Source organism: Pimephales promelas, chromosome 15 (genome assembly GCF_988280905.1).
Source record: "Pimephales promelas chromosome 15, fPimPro1.hap1.1, whole genome shotgun sequence".
Lineage (NCBI taxonomy): Eukaryota > Metazoa > Chordata > Actinopteri > Cypriniformes > Leuciscidae > Pimephales > Pimephales promelas.
Genome location: NC_142783.1, coordinates 17,659,443 through 17,679,921, shown reverse-complemented (window position 1 = coordinate 17,679,921; position 20,479 = coordinate 17,659,443). Strand labels below are relative to the sequence as shown.

Here is a 20,479-nt window from a genome sequence, read left to right as displayed (position 1 = left end):
AAACTGTTGGCTCGTGCCTCACGCTCTCTGTGTTACCAGCTTGGCCTTGGTCAGCCGCAAAAACGTGTGAGACCAACATTCTCCCCAGTCATGCCACAGAAAAGAAAGACGGGGGGGGGGGGGGGGGGGTATTGAAATAAGAGAGAATAAAATGGAAAACCAAAATGGTTTGGTGCTTTGTTTTATCTGCGACTAATTAAATCCATTTTCCCTTTTCCTTTCTTCCATTTTTTTTTTCCTGTAAAACCAACACTAAAATTTGGCCACATTATTGTCTGCATGGTAGACGCAACTCCAGCCAAACTATACTCATAGGACTTTGAGCTGCTGACATCCAAACCATTTTGTAATGGAATGTGTCTGAATGAGCTCTGAGCTGGATATGAAGACGCCAATAATGCATGTAGATTTGAGAGCAAGTCCCCGCCTTGTAATCTTTCTAGAACTGTGCTGGGTCCGTTTCATTACACCCAAATAATTCTTAAAGCTTAGGATATGGCAAAATGCAGAACAAAATTCTGACATTAATAAGAATAACTGAAATGTCTTGTTTTTATTTATTTATTTATTTAAATTGCAAGCTAAAAAAAAGGACTTTTGCATGCGAGTATTATAGTTCCAGTTTATTTGTCCAAATCCCCACAATTCTTGCAAGAGTCACAAGGGCCATTAACGGCCACTGCGAGAACCTGACAAGGGAAGTCGGCGAAACGCAGCCCAGACTGAGTCACTATCCGGACAGCCCCACCATTTCTACCCGACACTGATTTCTTCATCTGACAGTAATTTCAACCCTTACAGTTAATGAATAATGGAGTGAATGTGCTTAAATTCTGAAGACAGAAGTCAGTTTAACATAACCACTACCATCAGCGCTGACATTAATTGCTCCCTAATTCTGGCAGTCGTGGCTCGGAAAGGCCTGGAGGAGAGAGTAAGTGCATGAGTAGAGAATGGATATAAGCCCCTGACATGCATGGAGAGTGACAGTGAGGGCCAGTAACGTGCAGAGCTAGAAAAGGACCTACGAGTCCAGTGAAGGGACCCTGACTGGCAAGCTTTGGAAAAGTGGGCGGAATTGCTGTTGACCTCTACACTTTGAAATTAATAGTGAGGTCATTTTTCTTTTCCATAAGTGCTCTTTAGTGATCTCAAGGTGTGGTGGCTCTGGTACGTTCAGAGACGTATGTTGAGAGCCATCAGGTGAACTGGACAGGTTGGAGAACAAGAATTATGACTAATGGCACTGCCATCTTGAACATTTAGAGAGCATATAGCATTGCTTGAGAAGCACAGTTTCCTTTTAGAATGTGGATGCAATGACATAAAAAAGGCTGGCCTTCAAAAAAAAAAAAAAAATAGACAAAAGCATAAGTTAACATCAAAGCCATGGTGATTTGTGCTCTACAATTAAGGAGTCTGAGGCCAGTGTGGGATTTTTTTCTTGGCTTCGAAAGATATTGATTATTTTATTCAGCAAGAATGAATAAAAAGATAATAAAAATCATTGCAAAAGATTTCTATTTCAAATAGATCCTGTTATTTTGAACTTTCTATTCATCAACGAGTTCTGAAAGATTATAGCATGGTTTTCACAAATATATATATATATATATATATATATATATATATATATATATATATATATATATATATATATTCACATAAAAAAATAGTTTATACTTTATCAAAAAAATACTTTATCAAAATATTACTGTTTTAATGTTTTTTTCTCAAATAAATTCAGATTTATCAAGCATTATATACTTCTTTGTTTCAAACGGAAATCTTACTGACCCCAACAATTTGAATATAATAATATACAATAAAATACATATTGTATATATATATATATATATATATATTATATATATGAAGAGTTCAGATGCAAAAGCCTCTAAGTGCCATTTAAAATTTTTTTCTAGAATGACCATAGTTTATCAAGCTTGTGTAATTTCACTTAAATGACAATTAATAGGTAATCTTCATTGCCATTTAAGTGAAATTACTGAACTTAAATATACAAGCTTGATAAAAATGATCATTTTAGAAGAAAATTTCAAATGGCACTTAGAGGCTTTTGCATCTGAACTCTTCATATATATATATATATATATATATATATTAGAGGTGTAACAACATATCATGCCACAATATATCACAATACAAAAATGCAACAATACGTATCACGGAGAGTGACAATATGTATCGTGGATAGTCCCCCCAAAATAAAAACTTTTAGTACTTTTAGTTGAAAGACTACATTAAACTATATAATGTTGATTATAATGTATAATAATGCACTGGGGGAATATTTGTGGGTCCTGACTCCTGATATTGCCAAATGCCTGATGTTACCAGTAAAAAAGTGGTCGACATTATTTTAAATATGTCTAATCAGTGAAAGCGTGCAAGCATATTCATCTAAAATAATTCTGTATTTTCAGCTTCAGAATCATGAATATTGTTTAATCGCCAAAGTCCAAACCTATTCATTTAAACCAACAATGTAATTTAGCATTTGAATCAACAGACTACATTTTTTGTTAACCTTTTACCATATGTCTTGAAGTATCACAATAATATTGTATCGTGAGTTCAGTATTGTGATATGTATCGAATCGTGACATGAGGGTATTGTTACACCCCTAATATATGTATAAGTAGAAACAAAACGGATCTTTATATGATATATCTTAAATTGTTTCCACAAGAAAAAACAAAGGTGAAGAGAATCATAGCGTTTGTTCATACCTTAACATTGAAAGAATTAATTAATGAACAAAGTCATGAAGCTACAGTATACAATATGTGCCACTAACCGACTTACAAGCAGTGTTTGTAGGAGAAATACTGTGCCTTATGAAGGATCCAGCGCCCTCAAATGTAAATGAGGTAGCCGTCGCTTTTGTCCTCTTCGGTTGATACAAGGGAAAAGAGCAGCCACCGTGGCCCCCTTCTTTCATCTCCACCACACAAGAGGTGGCGGGAGACATCGGCTTCCTGTCTAATTACTGGAGAGCACTATGTCTGGCCAGAAAGGACAGTCTTGTGCCATTACACACATCCTACTCCAGGCCACTTCTCACACTCTTTCTTCCCTTCCGTTTCCCCCTCCCAAGGCTTTCCACTGTCAGCTATTTGCTGCTCCTTTACCCGGCCATTAAGACTGGCCCCTGTCCAGGCCAGATATTGAGAGAAAGGTCTGTGACATGGCCATATGCAACCCAGCCAGTAGCTAGAGGGCTGACAAGAGAGAACAGTCTTGCATTTAATGACCCATCGCCATGGTCGGCCTCCTCAAACGTCATTGGCCTTTAATGACTGCACAGGGCAAACTCAAGTCAAAGTCAAAAGGCAATTTTTTGGATGAGACGGACTTTCACCATAAAAGCGTACATCTTCTCATCAGGCATATTCACATCCGCTACATTTGCACTCCATGTGGCATGGCAATTATGCATAATTACACTGAAGGGCCGATGAGACTGGGTGATAACCTCAGAGATACCAAACCCCCTCCCAGCCTCCGGCAATGGGCAACCCTATTGTTTCACAGCCTGGACTCAGGTAGTATGATGCTAGTGGGATGTAGTATTCATTGTCATGACAGCGGGGTTGAAGAAGTTCAAGGTGTTCAAAGAACGAAGGGTTCACATTGGCCCAGAAGCTTCCAATCTGGTGATCCAAGGCCCTTTTGACCTGATCATCTGGTCCTGGCTGTCCAAGCACGTTCACGCTCTGTTTCCTGATACGGTGAGACAAAAGGGCCAAGATAAAATCTGACTGCTGGTGCGTGCTGAGCAAGCCCAAGTGATTATCAAGCCCCCAGAGCACCTCAAAAACCCTGTTTACACCTGTTATTAAGATCCGTTTCAGGTGATCTAACCCTAAGTGGACAGATGAAAACTGAGTCCAAAACTTTTGTGATCAGATCAATAATGTTGGATTGTATCACCATAGATGGAATTTAAGGAGAAAAATTGAAGCTACACAATTAATCGATAAAAGGCGGTGATCTCGATTGAAACACTCGTCCGATCTTATTCCTAAATGACAACAATGCTGCTATGTCAATTAAACATTTGACAAGTATGATCACCTCAGAAAAAGCTTCACAAAATGTTCATTATTTCGGTTACAATAATTCTAAATATTACAAAAGTACTGGAATAAAGTTCATAGATCGGACATAAACATGGATGTCTACTATGGCGATCAAAATGGAGTAAATAATCTTTCGAAAGTAACTTGAAGTTTCAAATAACGATTGTATCGATTACATTGTTACACCAGTAGTTGGCGACATGTGACTGTTAAAACATTTGCCATTGAATCATTCATACAAGAGATTAATTAAAAATGATTCATCCAGTAATGAAACTCTTTATGAGCAAATCATTCAATCGTTCATTGGCCCCGTAGTGCCAATTGGGCATCGTTTAAATGCCACGGCCTACCTGAGCATTGTTTCTGGCCATGTCCATCCCTTTATGGCCACCATGTAACCATCCTCTAAAGGCTACTTCCAGCAGGATAATGCACCATGTCATAAAGCTAGAAAAAATTCTTATGGGTTTACACTGTACTAAAATGGACCCCACAGTCACCAGATCTCAACCCAATAGAGCATATTTGGGATTTGGTGGAATGTGAGCTTCGTGCCCTGGATGTGCATCCCACAAATCTCAATCAACTGCAAGATGCTATCCTAATAATACGGGCCAACATTTCATAAGAATGCTTTCAACACCTTGTTGAATCAATGCCACGTAGAATTAAGGCAGTTCTGACGGCGAAAGGGGGTCAAACACAGTATTACTATGGTGTTCTGTATAATCCTTTAGGTGAGTGTATAGACCTATGTTTGATCTAAATGCTTAACTTTGTTTTAACTTATTGGAAGCGAAACTGAAATCGATAAGATTCAGAATCGCTAAAAGTCAAATGATACCCAACCCTAGTTTGGAACAACATGAAGGTAAATCAAAGAAGACATAAGTTTAATTCTTGGGTAAACAATTTCTTTAACACAAAATGAGCTACTTTTATTGCTATACTCAAATTCAATGTTTAAGGCAACTAGACAAAGTGTGAAATTAATGCATGGTCATATTACATTACCTCTTCTTAGTGTAACCTGTCAAGCATGAAGCATTTCTCATCCACTGGAATAAAAGTAAGACACGTTTACACAAGTATATTTCATATGCAGAAAGAGTAACACAGTGGCAGGGTCATATTAAAGGGCTAAGCTTTTGCTTTTTGCCCAGTCTTCAGGGCTTCCCGCTCAGAGCCGTGTGAACAGCCTAGTGCCCGGGTAGGACAAACAGTACGGCTTCAAGGTGGCACTGTGTAGTCTGAATCAGCGCTCTCCTCACGCCCCGCTGGTCCCCAGGGCATCCGCGCCAAGGCTGCTTTCATTTGCACCCACCACCACCACCAAAAAAAAAAAAAAAAACGATGCAGGGATTTGAATAATTCTGCATCGTAGTCACACAACAAAGGTAGGGAGGCAAAAGGAAAAAAAAAACTATGGAAGCTGAAATTTCGCAGGCTTCGCCTCTTTGCTAAGGCTTAGCGCACAAGCAGCGGGCAACATTTCAGGTGCAGCAGAGAAAGGCTGATAAAAGCAAGCGTGGGATTACACTTCATGACCAAAGACATTCATCTCTCCTATTTCTTCATTTCTCCTTCTCTTTTTTCCCTCCTTTTGTTCAAAAGGCATCCTCGGCTTTTCCCTGTCAGCTCATCAGAGTAAAGCCACTCAAGCAGAATGCCTCAGCGCTTCTTGTATAATTAGCTGGACATCTCTTTCACCTTGCTGCACTGATAGTGGAGTGTGAGGCTTATGTCCCCTGGGGCATGTACAATCCCCTCCACCCCCACCGCCGTCAGGCCAACCAAAAGTCTTCCTCCACAAGTACTGAACTGGTCTGTCCTTTAAGCACGATGCACACTGTACAATTGGCCACGATTTAGCCCCTGAGACTCATGATGAAAAACAGTAAAAGATTTATTTTTTATCTTTTTTTTTTTTTTTGTCAAATTCATGCTCATGACAACCAATAGATCTTATCATCCAAAAAAGTTCTGACAGTGTCCGAAACTCCTGCTGTGCGACTGCAAAAGCACAAAGCAGATAAGAAATGAGAACTTGAAAATCAAGCAGCTACATCTTTCTATTTCTCTTTGGCATTGTTTGAAAATCAATTATTCAATCAAATCAATTATTTTGGTCAATATTGAAATCATGATTATTAACACAATTATTGATAGGCATTTTGAGTATTTTTTGAGTCATTTTGGATAAAACTTGACAATTATCGATGCGTTACTTCAGCAAAAAAGCTAATACTAGTTTAACTAATAGGCTATAGCTAAGCAAAAGAAAGGGAAAAAAAAGCAAATATTTTTCTTAGCCAATTTTTTCATTTTATTCATTGAATGAACCAAATGACTCGAAAAAAGATTTGTTCATTTTGATGAACGAGTTCGAACAAGAGAGTCACAAATGTGCATCACAGAACAGAGCAAGGCAAACATTTGAGCTTATAAAACTTAAACTTTGTTATTTATGTTTTAAATGAGCGATAGTTTCGCTATAAGACCCTCATTCATCGTCTGGAATCTTTAAAGCCCTTTGAACAGTTTGCAGTTTGCACTGAAACTGTGTTTTAGACCTTGAACCGTTTGGTTACCAGTAAAATGCATTATGTTGAGAAAAATCTTTTCGACTGAAGAAAGAATGACATGGATATCTTGGATGACATGGGGGTGAGTAAATTATCAGCAAAAGTTTTTCTTTTTTCTCTCCTTTAATTTAACTTAACATCATATATATATATATATACAGTATATATATATATATATATATATATATATATAGATATAGATATAGATATAGATATAGATATATATAGATAGTGAGAGAGGGGGCCGCGCATTCCGCGTTTTGAGAGGATGACGAGCGCGAGGTGCATAAATGAATGCCAATAAGATTCTGCATTGAAAGTTTAAACACACACACACACACAGCTGATGCGAATTCTCCACCACCTCGTCAATATCAGCACCTCATCAGTATTTCTTTCATCTTTTTATTGATGGACAGTGTTACATTGTGTAAGAGATTATTTGCTCCAAAGTTAAATTGTTAGTGTGAAATTGAACACACTATTGTCGATGTTGTTTTCAAAAAAAAAAAAAAAAAAAAAAAATTTGCACAAAGCAAGCCGATCCACTTATCCATGTTGATAAGAGCATTAAAATTCGAAAAAAAAAAAAAAAAAAAATGATGGGACATTAGAACTATGAAATCAATGCGATTAAATATTTCAATCGTTTAACAGCACTAATATACATTTACATTTTACTCAATTATGAGGTGTTTAAACAGCGATATACTAGTCTCCAGCCCTCACTCCCGAGAAACAATGACACATCTGAAATAGAATAAATGACTCAATTATGACGACGGAGCACGGCAGTACTGCGATGTGGAGGCAGGAGCATTGTGCGCGATCAGAAGCGTTAACTCAGCAGGGTGTTAATGCAAAATGGGCCAAACTCCCCAGCAGGGGCAGCAGCTGAATGACAACCACCTAACTCTGCTGATGGCCCCGATCAGCCCATGCCGTCCAGGCAGGAGGCTCCCCCTGCAACCACTGACACCACAGGGGTCACACACAGCTGTCTTACCAACAGGATAGATACTCGGATCCCTCACACCACACATTCTCCCTCTATTGTCTCACTGAATAGTGTAAACTGTGAACACAGATTCAAATCCAATTCTAGGACAAAATAATAACTTTCCAGAGAATTTTCCTTTCATCTGACTGCTTTCTAAGTCATTAAAACCACAAAATTACACAAACATAAATAAATAAAATAAAAAAATAAAAAATAAATAAAAGTGACCAATAATAAAAATCCAAAATTGTTTTGACCAAATACATTTCAAAAAGCAATACATTTTCATATACAGGTTAATTTAGATAACTAAATTTAAATTTATTTAGCATTGCATCATTATAATGTGCAGTATGAAAAATGTATATTCATTTTACAATTTTCCAACAATTACATTAACACTGTTATTTAATTTAAAGTGAGCTTTGGATGGCATCAAATGTATTCTAAAATGTAATAATATAAGTAATATGCATGCACAATGAAATATCCAATATAATATCGATTAATTAATCCATATATTACAACAAGAAAAGTTTGGTGTTTTGGAAAAGAATCATGCAAGTCATGAAAAGGGATCAAGAGAGCATGTAAACAGATAAAACCACACTTTTCTGATTGCCTGTGGTTTTGTTGTGTAGCATAGCATTTCCATTTTCAATGTTAACGGACAAATTTCTTGTCATTAGAATCTTCTAAGAATACATATTTCTGGTAAAGACACAGAGAGTATGAACAGGTTCATATGCTAGTCTGGTCTCTTGGTTAAGAAATGATTAATGAGACCAAATGAATGTGTGACATAGTGAAATGTGATTGAGAGGGAAATAATACCAGCTCTTTGCAACATGAATCCGATGTAAAACTCTTTAATTGTTACACAGGATGCCATCACTTCCAACTAGAATGAAGTAGGGTAAGTGTACCCATTAAGCCAATGTATCGTTTTAAGCCCATTTTCAACTCTAAAGTCAAATTAAAAAAGAGAAAATAATATTTTATGCTCCTCAACCCAGTGATTTGTAACTTACCAAGCATTTTTATTGCATACCAATCACATTTGGCAATGTTAGCCCCACCCATGGGCATGCTGTATCAGGGGACTTCACACAAAGTCACCACAAAACTTTAGTGTTTCGGGACCCTTCAGAAATCAACACATTTCTGCAATTTTCAGCCATTTCATTGGTAACTGCATTGATATTATTTCAAATAAGAGCCATGTCTAACTGATCTGACGGCACGGGCGCTTCGGTCAGAGCATGCGCCATGAGTGATTGCTTGCGAGTCTACGTCACTCATTGTCAGCCCATTCTCACTCCCAAGGCGTCACCTAACTGACGCCTTGGGAAGCATTTGGACATGCTTCAATATCTGACGCTTTAGGCGCCCTTTAGCGTCAGTTAGATGACGCCCTAGGATCGCGTGTACCCTACCCCCACCCCACACCTAAACCTAACCGCGTCCTCTAACAGACGCTTTCCTTTAGCGTCAGTTAGATGACGCCGTAGGATCGCGTCATGTAAGTGACGCTAAAGGGCGCCTAAAACGTCAAATATTGAAGCATGGTCAAAGGTGACGCCTTGGGGTGAGAATGCGTTGTCATTGTTTACACAGAGAATTCGGAAATTTTACCTTTCACTAAACATATTTATATATAAGCGATCACTTCCTCACGTCATATCAGTTGGACATGGCTGTGGTTACACGAGGTAAAAACGATATAAAAACTGTTCGTTTTCTCACACAAACCGCTCATTTCGAGTCTTGGGCCATCAATGTGTACTTACATTTACAAGTCATTAAATCATGTTTAATTTGGACTTCTCTGTACATGCTCTTTGAGGTGAACTGAGGGTGGACCCCCTAAACCTGCATTATATGACTGTTTGACCGAAATATAACGGTTTGACAGAAAAATATCAAAATTGAAAATACTGTGGAAACAAAGACATCTGCATCTTGGATGCCCTTAAGGTAAGTTAAAACATATAAAAAATATTTCAAAGTGAACTATCTCTTTAAGGCTCCAGAATCCCGGTGTGGGGTGCACACTAGGAGGCCCCCCTAAGCCCAGAGTATGGAGCACCAACTTGGCTTTGCTCCTGAGATATACCCTGAGATATATATATATTTTTTTAATACTTCCCTGTCACTGAAAAAATATATTGATGTTTTACTTTTTTTTTAAATCAATTAATTTTTACGTTTTGTGAATCAATGAGGATGTGGGCTTATTTGGAACACATGCAGGCTTATATGGTGCCAAAGTACAAAATTAAGCCCTTGCCAGACTTCTGACTTTATTCCTAAAATATCTTTATTTTATAATCTAAATAGTACATTAACTAATTAATACATTTTCAAATGAGAGATAAATCTTGCTTTTTAACAAATGACTTCTCTTATAAACTACGTCAATATCTATGAAAAAAACCTAGACTTAGATTTTGGTGGGCTTAATAGGTACACTTACCCTATTATTCACTTAAAACTGATTACTATTCAGAAAATTAGATTTAAAAACAAGTTGAAGTATTCAGTGCCTCCTCAACACCATGAGAGATAAAACCTTTATAAGCATTTATCAAAAACAAAAAGCAAATGTATGTAGTTAATTTGTGAAAAAATAGAGCTAAAGATAAGTAGGTATGATAAAAGAGGTTGGGATTGTGGTGACACTGACTAGCCACATGTCATATTCAAAAAATATAGACAAGATGCACAGATTATGCAACATTCCAGTGGATGATCAAAAAAACAACGAATAAAATGCATGATAGCATTTAGGACTGCTTGATACATAGATAATTATTGAAATATCGCAAATGTACGATACGTGATATTCTCATCCTTTAGCGTCATATAGAACGCTATATGACAAAACGACCCTATACTAAGCACATGGCACCCGTTATCGTTAATATAACACGCGCTGTGATGGTTAGGTTTAGGTGTGGGGTAGGGTAGTCTCATATTACGCTAAAGGATTTATGACGCCTTGGGTTCGTGTGAATATTAACGATAAAGGGTGCCATGTGCGTAGTATAGCGCCGTTTTGTCATATAGCGTTTTATGTGATGCTAAAGGATGAGAACGGGCTGGATATTCACGGGAATGCTCCTGCCCTCGTGAATGCGTGTCGGAGACTGATACAGAAGATAAAATCAAGGTTAAACCACTGTAGTCATATGGACTATTTTAACAATTTTCCTACCTTTCTGGACCTTCAACATGTTAATTAAATAGCTGTCAATGGAGCCCCTCCTGAGCCATCGGATTTCATCAAAAGATGAAGTTCTGAAGATGAACAAAGTTCTTATGGTTTTGAATTAAATGAGGGTGAGTAATTTGACAGAATTTTCATTTTTGGGTGAAATAACCATTTAGGAGCAATAAGTGAAGTAATCACACACACCTTTCAACCCACAAACTAAAAAAAAAAAAAACTAAAAAAACTGTGGCAACAATGTAAAAGTAGCCCAATTCCGTGGGAAAATTGTGGACTTGGCAACACTGCTGCTTCTGCCTGTGTGCTTAATGTTACTCAAAGAACAAAAGACAAAGAGAAAACACACACTGCTCTAGATGGAATAACTTTTGTAGCTTTAATAAGAATCAGAATAAACCTAATGTAGGCCTACCTGAAACCTTAAACTCCCTGGTTTACAGTGACGTTAAATGACACTTACTTTGTATGTAATGTTACAGTAAAACCCTGCTGTTAACTTTCAGAAGTTGTAGGGATGCTTTCTTCTCACAAACGAATGTGAAACATGTATGTTGGCTGTCTTGCCTATATCATTTTCAGTTTTTAAATATATTTAAACATAACTGAAAATCATCATCGTATCTCACATCAAATACCGAGTTACATCGCATTTTTATTCAATATCATGCAGCCCTAATAGCATGTTTAAATAGCCACAAATTAATGTTTATAGTATGGGGTGGGCAATGTGGCCAAAAATATTATCACAATACACTATTTACCACATTACTATAGGTGACGATATATGTTAACAATTTCAAAATATCACAATTCATTCACAAAAAAAAAAACGTATTTCTATTTATTTATGTTTTTATAAACAAGATGCTGCACAACAGAACTGCATTTAAAACATGGATGAAAAAAAAGATCTTGGTTGTGTGATATTAATATCAATATGTGAAAAATATTATTATTAATTAGATTTTGTATTACTAGTAGTAATACATTTTAGTATACAGTGAGATATTTCTGTCATAATTTCTTATAGCTAAACCAAACTTTTACCATTTGACGTGCAGATCTTTTAGTTTTAGTTTCAGTGTAAGATGAAGTTCATGTTCTCATGTCCTCATAAATTCAGTGGGCAGATTCTGAAAACAACTGTGAGCGTCACATATGTGTGAGTTTGGGTATCAGACGAAGCCGTGCAGTTCATTCACAGAAGTCACGTATTAGGGACATGAACTGACTGGCTGTTGTCGTGTTTATGTCTGCTGTGTGATAGGCTGTTAGATTAATCCATATCGGGTAAAAATGTCCTGAGCTTATCATCGTTGTCGTCATAAATTTTATCTCGAATTCTCGATGGTATCATTTATCGCCCAGCCCTAGTTTATACAGCGTTTCCCATTAATAAACAAGAATGTGGCGGCCGGGCTTAGTCTAATCTGTCCCACCAGTTTCATAATGAACTGAAAATATGTTTAAACTTCTCACATAAAAGGAATAACATTGCCTTAGTTGTGCATTGTTTTAGTTTTGCTTCAGCTCTGCATGACTTTTGACTAATTAGAAACACTGATATTTTTTAATTAATGATGTTACCAAAGTTATGACGGTTGTTAGTCTGATATGGTCAAAAGATGAATTTTTTTATAATTGATTTTCTGGCCAGGGTGATTATCCTACTGCTGCTAATAACACCTTCACTATAGGCTTAAGAGATATAGCCAGATGATGGAAAGGATCTCAAATTGACTCACTGAAGACGCCATTACTGTAGCTATACCCATTAAAAGAACCGATACGTCCTAGAAATTGAATTACAGCGCTGCAACAACATGAAATGACACTACCAATAGATAATGCTTGAACTCTGTAAGAGACCTATATGGCAATTTATCTGTTCAATAAAATACTTCACTCACCTGGTGAGTGCCACCAGTCTTCTTTGTTCAGCGGGTTTATTTATTTATTTTAAATGGGTGATTCAAGATTTACCACGCCAACCTTTCTCCCTCATTGTGACAATCAACCTATGCCACTCTTACACCATACATGTCAATGAAACTGCTCTCTATTTACAAATATGATGAGACACGCACAGGCAAGTTACATATAGCCTACGCCACTTCCAGTGAAAACCATCCAGCCTTGTCTAAAATATAAACACGTATAATAGGCTTACCATAGCGAATATAGGGTGATACAAAACATAGTTTACCTTTAAATTTATGTACTAAGTATTAGATGATGGCAAAGGTAATCTAAATGAAAAAAAAGTAAGCAACTTATAATGTTGAATTTAAAAATAGGGGCAAGCATTTTGATTTTGAAAAAAAAAAAAGTTGTGAATGAAATGATGCTATCACTCATCAGTGTCTTAAGATACAGCTCTCTTCTCTAGCTCTCTCTCTCTCCTCAGTTTTTTTCCCTTTCAGGGAACTCTTTTTTTCCTCTGGAGGCAATCACTCACAACCCCTCCTCTGTGTGGTTCTCCACTCGAGACTTGAGCAGCTTTTCAACTTCATCTTGTCAATACGGGATAAGGAGTCTGCCTGAAAGTTCATTAATTCCTGAGTAACCTATGCTTTAGTTTTGCTAATACCCAGTTCTATTGATGTTTTCTTTCCCATGGAGTGGGCCAGGTTAACCCCTACACCCCACCCCAGGTCCCTGCCAGAAACAGCACATTGTCAAGCCCCACATTACGCCACAGAGATGTACGAGGGGCACAAATGGGGCATCATTATGGTCCGACCCAGTGCAAGGGAATGCTGGGATGGTTGTGTACCCAGACCCACCTGCCCTGGGAGACTCTACGCTCAGCCCTCGCCTTACACAGCTTGGGGCCTGGGCAGGATGTATAGGCCCTGACCCCTGAGGTCATGTTCCGTGTGCAAATTCAAAAGCTTGACATCTGTTGCCTGGCTTTTTGATCACGCAGAGAAAGAAAAGCTCAGACCCCTTGTCAGCTAAACACTTGTCCTACGTGAAATAATATCCCTGCAAGCCACCTAGGCCATAATTAAGGGGTTTTTGTTTTATTTTCTTTTGTTTTGTTTTTGTTTAGACCAATGAAAAGAGAATTGAAAGTAGGATGGGTTTAGTTTTGCTGGGAAAGGGGTCTGCTCTTTGTTTTACAGGACAATGCGTGTCCATAAAGCCTATGCAGGGAGGACTTCTGTCACGCTGGCCTTACCCGTATTCATACTGTATCATATTTGAAATGTGAATTTCTAAGGCCTCTAAATTATTAACATGGTCAAACACGGTTTACTACATGCCTTATGGTTGTTTGTTCATACTTTTTTTTGCAAGTAAAATGCCTTTTAGTATAATTCGAAAAATGTCCATTTGATACATTTTGCTTTGAAATCTTTAATGATTTTTAAAGTAAACACAAGAGTAATATTTATAATGGTTATATTCCAAATTGAACAGTTTAGTAGACTGAAGCAACTTAGCTGTATTTGTTTTAGAAAAAAAAAATCATGTTAAAATGTAAGTATACATCAGGTTTTTGCGGATTCTTAAAAACATCATTGTATTGCATTGCCGCCCATAAGTAAAACTACAGAGCTTTAATCCTAAAACTAAGCATTTTAATATAATCTTGCTAAGATATTTTACTGGGAGATTACATTTTATGTAAATAGTCTGCTATTGTTATAAAGATACGCTATCAGAATTTCATCTTACTTTTGGCAATATAAATAACAACTACCAAGCAGAATATTTTTGTGCAGTTTGGTCCTCTGAACAAAAATGTTGGGTTTTTTTTAAGCTCCATATTCTCCGATATCATAATATATTGGACATAAAAGTCTGGTGTATTAAATAAGATACAGAACAACACTTTAAAAAAATTTATAAATATTTTTTTTTCAATTTATATATATATATATATATATATATATATATATATATATATATATATATTGTTTAAGTTTCAATCAATTGTTCCATTTTTTTTTTTTTTTTTTTTTTTTTTATATGTTAACTATTTTACAGGTTAAGCATTTTCCTCAGGCCCATATTTGCATTTTTACAGGGGATAATGCTTTCAAATCCACAACATTTTATAAGAATTCAAACTGCTTCAAACATTAAAATAGTTTGCAACTGTTAAATGCATTTGAATGCTTTTTACATCAAATACAGCATATTCAGATGCTAAACAAATGAGTCGCTTTGAATACCACTGTTTCTCACAATTTCATTTAAAACCCACCCGAATGTGTGAGAGACAATATGTATGAAAATGAGTTTTGGATCCAAGCTCCCTCTCTCTTCAAAAAAAAAAAAAAAAAAAAAATGTCCTGTTCGGTGAGGAACTTTCCCAACTGATGAGAGGCTTATTCTGTTTTAGGTGGGATAGACCAGCATTGTGGCTTTGAAGGACCCTGTTTTTTGATGCGGAGATGTTTAATAGTTTCCTGGCACAGTTGGCATGGTTACCAGTGGAGAAAAGCAGCGACTTAAACCTTGTGACTGAATCTCCGTGAACCTGCGATAATCTCCGGCCAATCTCCGTATTAACACCCAACTTCCACTCGATCTGCCTTCATGCCCCCATCCAGCCTCCCTGCACATGCTCGCTTCCAGGCGCCTCACAAAGGCTTTTGTATCGGGATAAATGGTGTAAAAACGGGCGCCCTTGGAATCATTTCCCATCAAAGCCCTTTTATTGCCAGACATGTGGCATTTGTCTTTTTAATTTAAAAAAGAAAATATCATGCAGTCTGTGTTGACTGCCGAGGACGTGCCGTGATTGTTCGGCACGATGCGAATGATGAAAATATAGATGAGGGGTTTAGCGTTCTTCCGTGGCGAGCTTACTGGCCCAGAAACTGTACGTAGGGCGAGTATGCCAGCCAAAGCCTTTAACAACCCCTGCCATGATTAAAACACTATATTAAAATGACATGGGTGGTGGAAACGCATTCTTGCCCTCAGCTTCTGAACCAAAGTCTGCGTTATTTATTACCGGGGCCTATATTGACCGGGTTACATTTGCCATTTTCATTTCTGTAAACATACATGATTGCTTCAGTCTGACCGACAGTTTATGATCTTACTTTCAGAGTGCAACAGCCAAGTTTGTTTGGGCATATTCACATCCACATTTATTGAGAATGTGCACCGTCTTTAAATAAATCTGGTCATATTCAAAGTTTGTAACTGGGCACTTACATACTGATGATGCTTGCTTGCTTGCTGTCGTTTGGATCTTAAATGGCGGAAGCACGTCAACTCGAAACGGTCTCCATCAGCGGTGTCAACTGTCAAGAAGAGAAGATAAACATTTATATACATTAATATATCGGGTGGGTTTTCGTAATATAGTGTGGTACAGCATATGGTGAATGTACTGTGCTTTCCTCTATAGGTGCAGGACTGTCAACAACGGTGGACCGATAAGACATTAAGTAGGCCTCGTTTACACTGCATGGTTCAAGTGACCCAAATCCGATTTTTTTCCTCTCATGTGGCACAGATCGGATATGCCCGGTGGACGTGTAAGCAGGAAAAAAACGCATGGATTCCAATTTTCTCAGATCGGATTCAGGCCTCACTCATATGTGGTAATAAATCGGATATGAATCGCATTGCGTGTGCCATGTAAGCAGACAAATCGGATATTCCCCAGTAAATGTGAGTACATCATTAAAAAAGTGCACGAATATAGGCGTGATGGAAGACAAAGGACACACAAAGTGGATCAATGTGGAGGTTTCATGTCTTGTAAGTGTTTGGGCGAAGAGCAGGCAAAAATGCAGGGATGTTACAGAAATAAATCCGTATTTGAAGACATTTCACAAGATATGGGGAGGCACGGTTTTAAGCGCTCGTGGCTATAGTGGCAACAAGGGCTCTCATCTTTTTTTTTCTCTCTCTATGTACGAGACCAATGTTTTGATGAATTTTCAAAATATTTTGGAAAGAAAAACACTGTAATTTTATTAGCATCTGCATCAATTGCATTTTGTGCTGTTTTACTTAATTTTCCGGGTCAGAACGTCTACATTTGGTAGGTTCAGCATTGTATAGTGTAAAAATCGGATACGGATCACTTTTAAAAGATGATTTAGACTACCACCAAATTTACCGGAAGTGAATATGTCAACAATGCTGAATCCGCAGCGCGCGAGCGTAGATTGCTGAACGAATGGATGGGTCCGAAATCCCTTAGTCTCTTGAGTAGGTAGAAGACATACTTATTTTAAATAATTACTTCACGACTGATAACAATGATATCGGCTATAGTATGAGAGTGTGACGTATGTAATCTGGACGTACACCGTGTTGTCGTGACCTACCGTTTTGCGTTGCTTCAGCTGCCATTGGGGCTGTTTTCACCTGGCCACTACATGCCTTTACTGTGACCGACCGTGAAAAGATGGTGTAAATGCCCTCTGAAACTAATTCGAGACGGATTTGAATCCGATCACTCAAACCACTTCAGTATGTTGTCTAGCTGGGTCGCATATTCCAGACGAAACTGGACAAGTGTAATGCATTTGGTTGTTGAAACCACATGTAAAATTTTACTCCCGAAAATTCTAAAAAAAAAATAATAATAATAATAATAATAATAAACAAACAAATAAATAAATAAATGTTTAGTAGGCCTAGTGTATGTGTCATGTTATAGTCTGATATGACCAAATGGATATGACGGCGCTACTGTCGCACGCATTACCGCAGCTGATATTCATCAAGCCAACGTGCAAACTATCGCAAATCAAAGTGAAAGTAACACACAATCATCTTCGGTAAAAAGTAAAGAAACGAAATTATCTTACCAGTGCCGTTGCAGCTCTATCTTATTGCAGTCTGATTTTGATTTTAGATGAAGATCAATTAATAAAATGCAGCTCATGGCTGTTGCTTTCGTTGACATGAACTCCATAGCTACTGCATGGGAATTGAAGATCGGATTTACATCCGTTTTGCAAAATCACATTTATGTGACCAGGTGTAGGCCTATTAATGGAATCGTTTTGATAAATCAGATAACGTTAGCTATGCGATCTGAGAAAACAGAAGTGGTGTAAACAGCCTCTGACAAACCCTCTAATGGCAGTGTGATTATAATTATTGTTAATGTTTATCTCTTTTTTTATTTATTTTTTTTATTTATTTATTTTTTATTGTGGGATAAAGTGTCCATCATATAAACACTTTAGAATCTCACTGGAAGTAGTCTGGGTACTTTTTCCTACTCTTTACTGTGAATCAAATATTTTGTCTCATGTTTTTCACTTACTATAGTGGTGTGATTTCGGATGCAGATAACTTAATTATGAGGTGATTATCAACTAACAGTTATTCACAAGCCATTTATTCCAGTTGCTTCAAGATTCAAATAAACAAGTGCATAAGGATTATTTACTTCCTTTTTATTTGCTAAAATGAAGCTGTGTTTTGTTATCAGCTGTACTTTATAAAAGTAATGAAATTAATATAATAATTGTATTATTTGAATGAAACATTACCATTTTTTTTCAATATAGATTATTTAAATACAGACAATTGTTCAGGTCAGTTATTGGACTGCAATTTAGCTGTCTCTTAAAAGGTCATTTAAACGTAATTTAAAGACAACACTTTTACAAGAACTAATATTTATATCTAATATGCTATCTGTTTTTTGTTTTGTTTTTTTATCTGAAATTATCTCATCATTTGGCAACAGACTGAATGCTGAGGGCAATCTATATGCAATATGATCTTTGTATCCAAATATTTCTTTCTCCTCCTCCTCCTCCAAAAAATAAATAAATAAATGTAAAAAAGTTGGTTAAATCATTAAGGAACCAGAATCATTAAGAGGGATTGGAACTGTTAAATTACTTACATCTCTACTGTCAACAATGTGTCCAGTGAGGGGTCGTGTCTGCACTGCACAAACACATATACACACTAACATAAGAGGAAAGAAGCAGTCAGAGCGAAAAACACCAGATAACAAGGACAAGTGGACTCTTGCCATCAGCTCAGTTCAGAGACAATACATGTCTGCTGCAAAGACATGTGTCTGTATTTCTTAACAAACAAGTGGACACCCGGAGGTGTGGGCAGGGTCTGATCAGCTGTCAGTCGGCCCTTGAAAAAGTCACTGAAATATACTTCAAGTATGCTTTTCTACACTTGAGCCCTAGAAAATTGCGGTCACCTCTTCGACTTTTTGACTGTCATCTCTGTAAATAGTCTTTTCTCTTTTCTTGTTGCTTTATTTTTATTCCTTTGGGGGTGGGGGGTAAAGTTCTTTATGACAACGCCTTTCTTTCTCATCTTTGGCTTCACTTTGAATGTCACCAGGATTGACAGAATAATATGCACTCATCATTTTGCAGATGCAAAAAAAAAAAAAAAGAACTGTGAACACTGGGTACATTTTTGGGGGTATTTGCTTCTTTTTAATCAATGGAGAAAGACTGACATGTCCAATCATAATAACACATCAACTGCTAAATGGGCCTTTGCAATCACTGTCAGTTCCATTCCATTAGGGAGTCCTGTATGTACGGACATCAATCAGCTTTTTGTGGCGTTATTTATTCATAATTTTATAATTTAACTATTTATCTATTTATTCATTCTAAACAATTGTATTCTGCACTTTGACTATGCCCTTGCCTAATCAAACAATGCTGGTACAACAAATTGCTTGTGTACAGGTTGTCTAATTTTGCAACAATAAAGTTGTTTTTTTTCACTAAGTGTACAGTTATTTTATTGAAAAAAAAATATCTTTCTGATTCCTGAAAAGAAGATGATCGAATCAATGATTTGGAATTTAATGCAGCAATAAAGAAACTGAATTCTGTATATCAGACAAACATAAACAAAAAATGTACTTTTTTTTTTTTTCTAATTTCATGTTATGCTGTGGAAAAGCCTCTTCAGGACTTGTAACCCTGCATAAAATTGTATATAAAATAAATGATATGTAAAAATCAACTGTGGGAAATCTTGTATTATTATCTCAAATGAAGCAACCATGAAATAATTTGCCTTCATTTAAGACGGCATGCAATCCAATTTAAATATTGCATACTTTAAATCCAGGCTGATTCCTTTTTATCCTCAAGAAAAGAACATCCACTGGGTTACCCACATACTGGCAAACAGATAAACCCTGCATGAAATTTTAGCTAAACCATAACCCACTGTCTGTCTTGAAAGTTCATCAAAACTAGATCCTCAATATTCATAAGTCATGTTCCACTCACATTTAGTTTCGGTTCTCCTGTGGTACACCATTGAGTGTCAAAGCTTGCGAGAATTGCAGTGTGAATAATTCAAATAAAATTATATTAGAGAAAGATGTCAGTTTTTTTGTATAAATACAATGAAAGTCTTCAGAGACCCTAAAGTGACATGGTCATGTTGAAAACATGAAACGGGAGAAAAAATTATAGTTCTCTCACAAAAGTATTGCGTTTTTCCTGAGAAACTTTGCATTCACTTGTAAAAGCACTGAAATATAGTTTTTCCTCCCACCTCATAGTATTTCCATCACAAAAGTTTTGTGAGCGAACCCAAAAGATTGTCAGAGTA

At 36.9% G+C, this 20,479-nt stretch overlaps 1 long non-coding RNA gene across 3 annotated transcripts in view; it reads right to left on the bottom strand.

Annotated features, from left to right (window-relative positions):
• Positions 1-20,479, bottom strand: part of LOC120475045 (uncharacterized) — a 235,040-nt gene that overhangs the window by 195,193 nt on the left and 19,368 nt on the right. For all 3 annotated transcript variants that reach the window (XR_016146596.1, XR_016146597.1, XR_005621889.2), the window contains exon 2: positions 16,106-16,194. This is a non-coding gene — a long non-coding RNA (uncharacterized LOC120475045). The remainder of the gene's footprint in view (positions 1-16,105; positions 16,195-20,479) is intronic.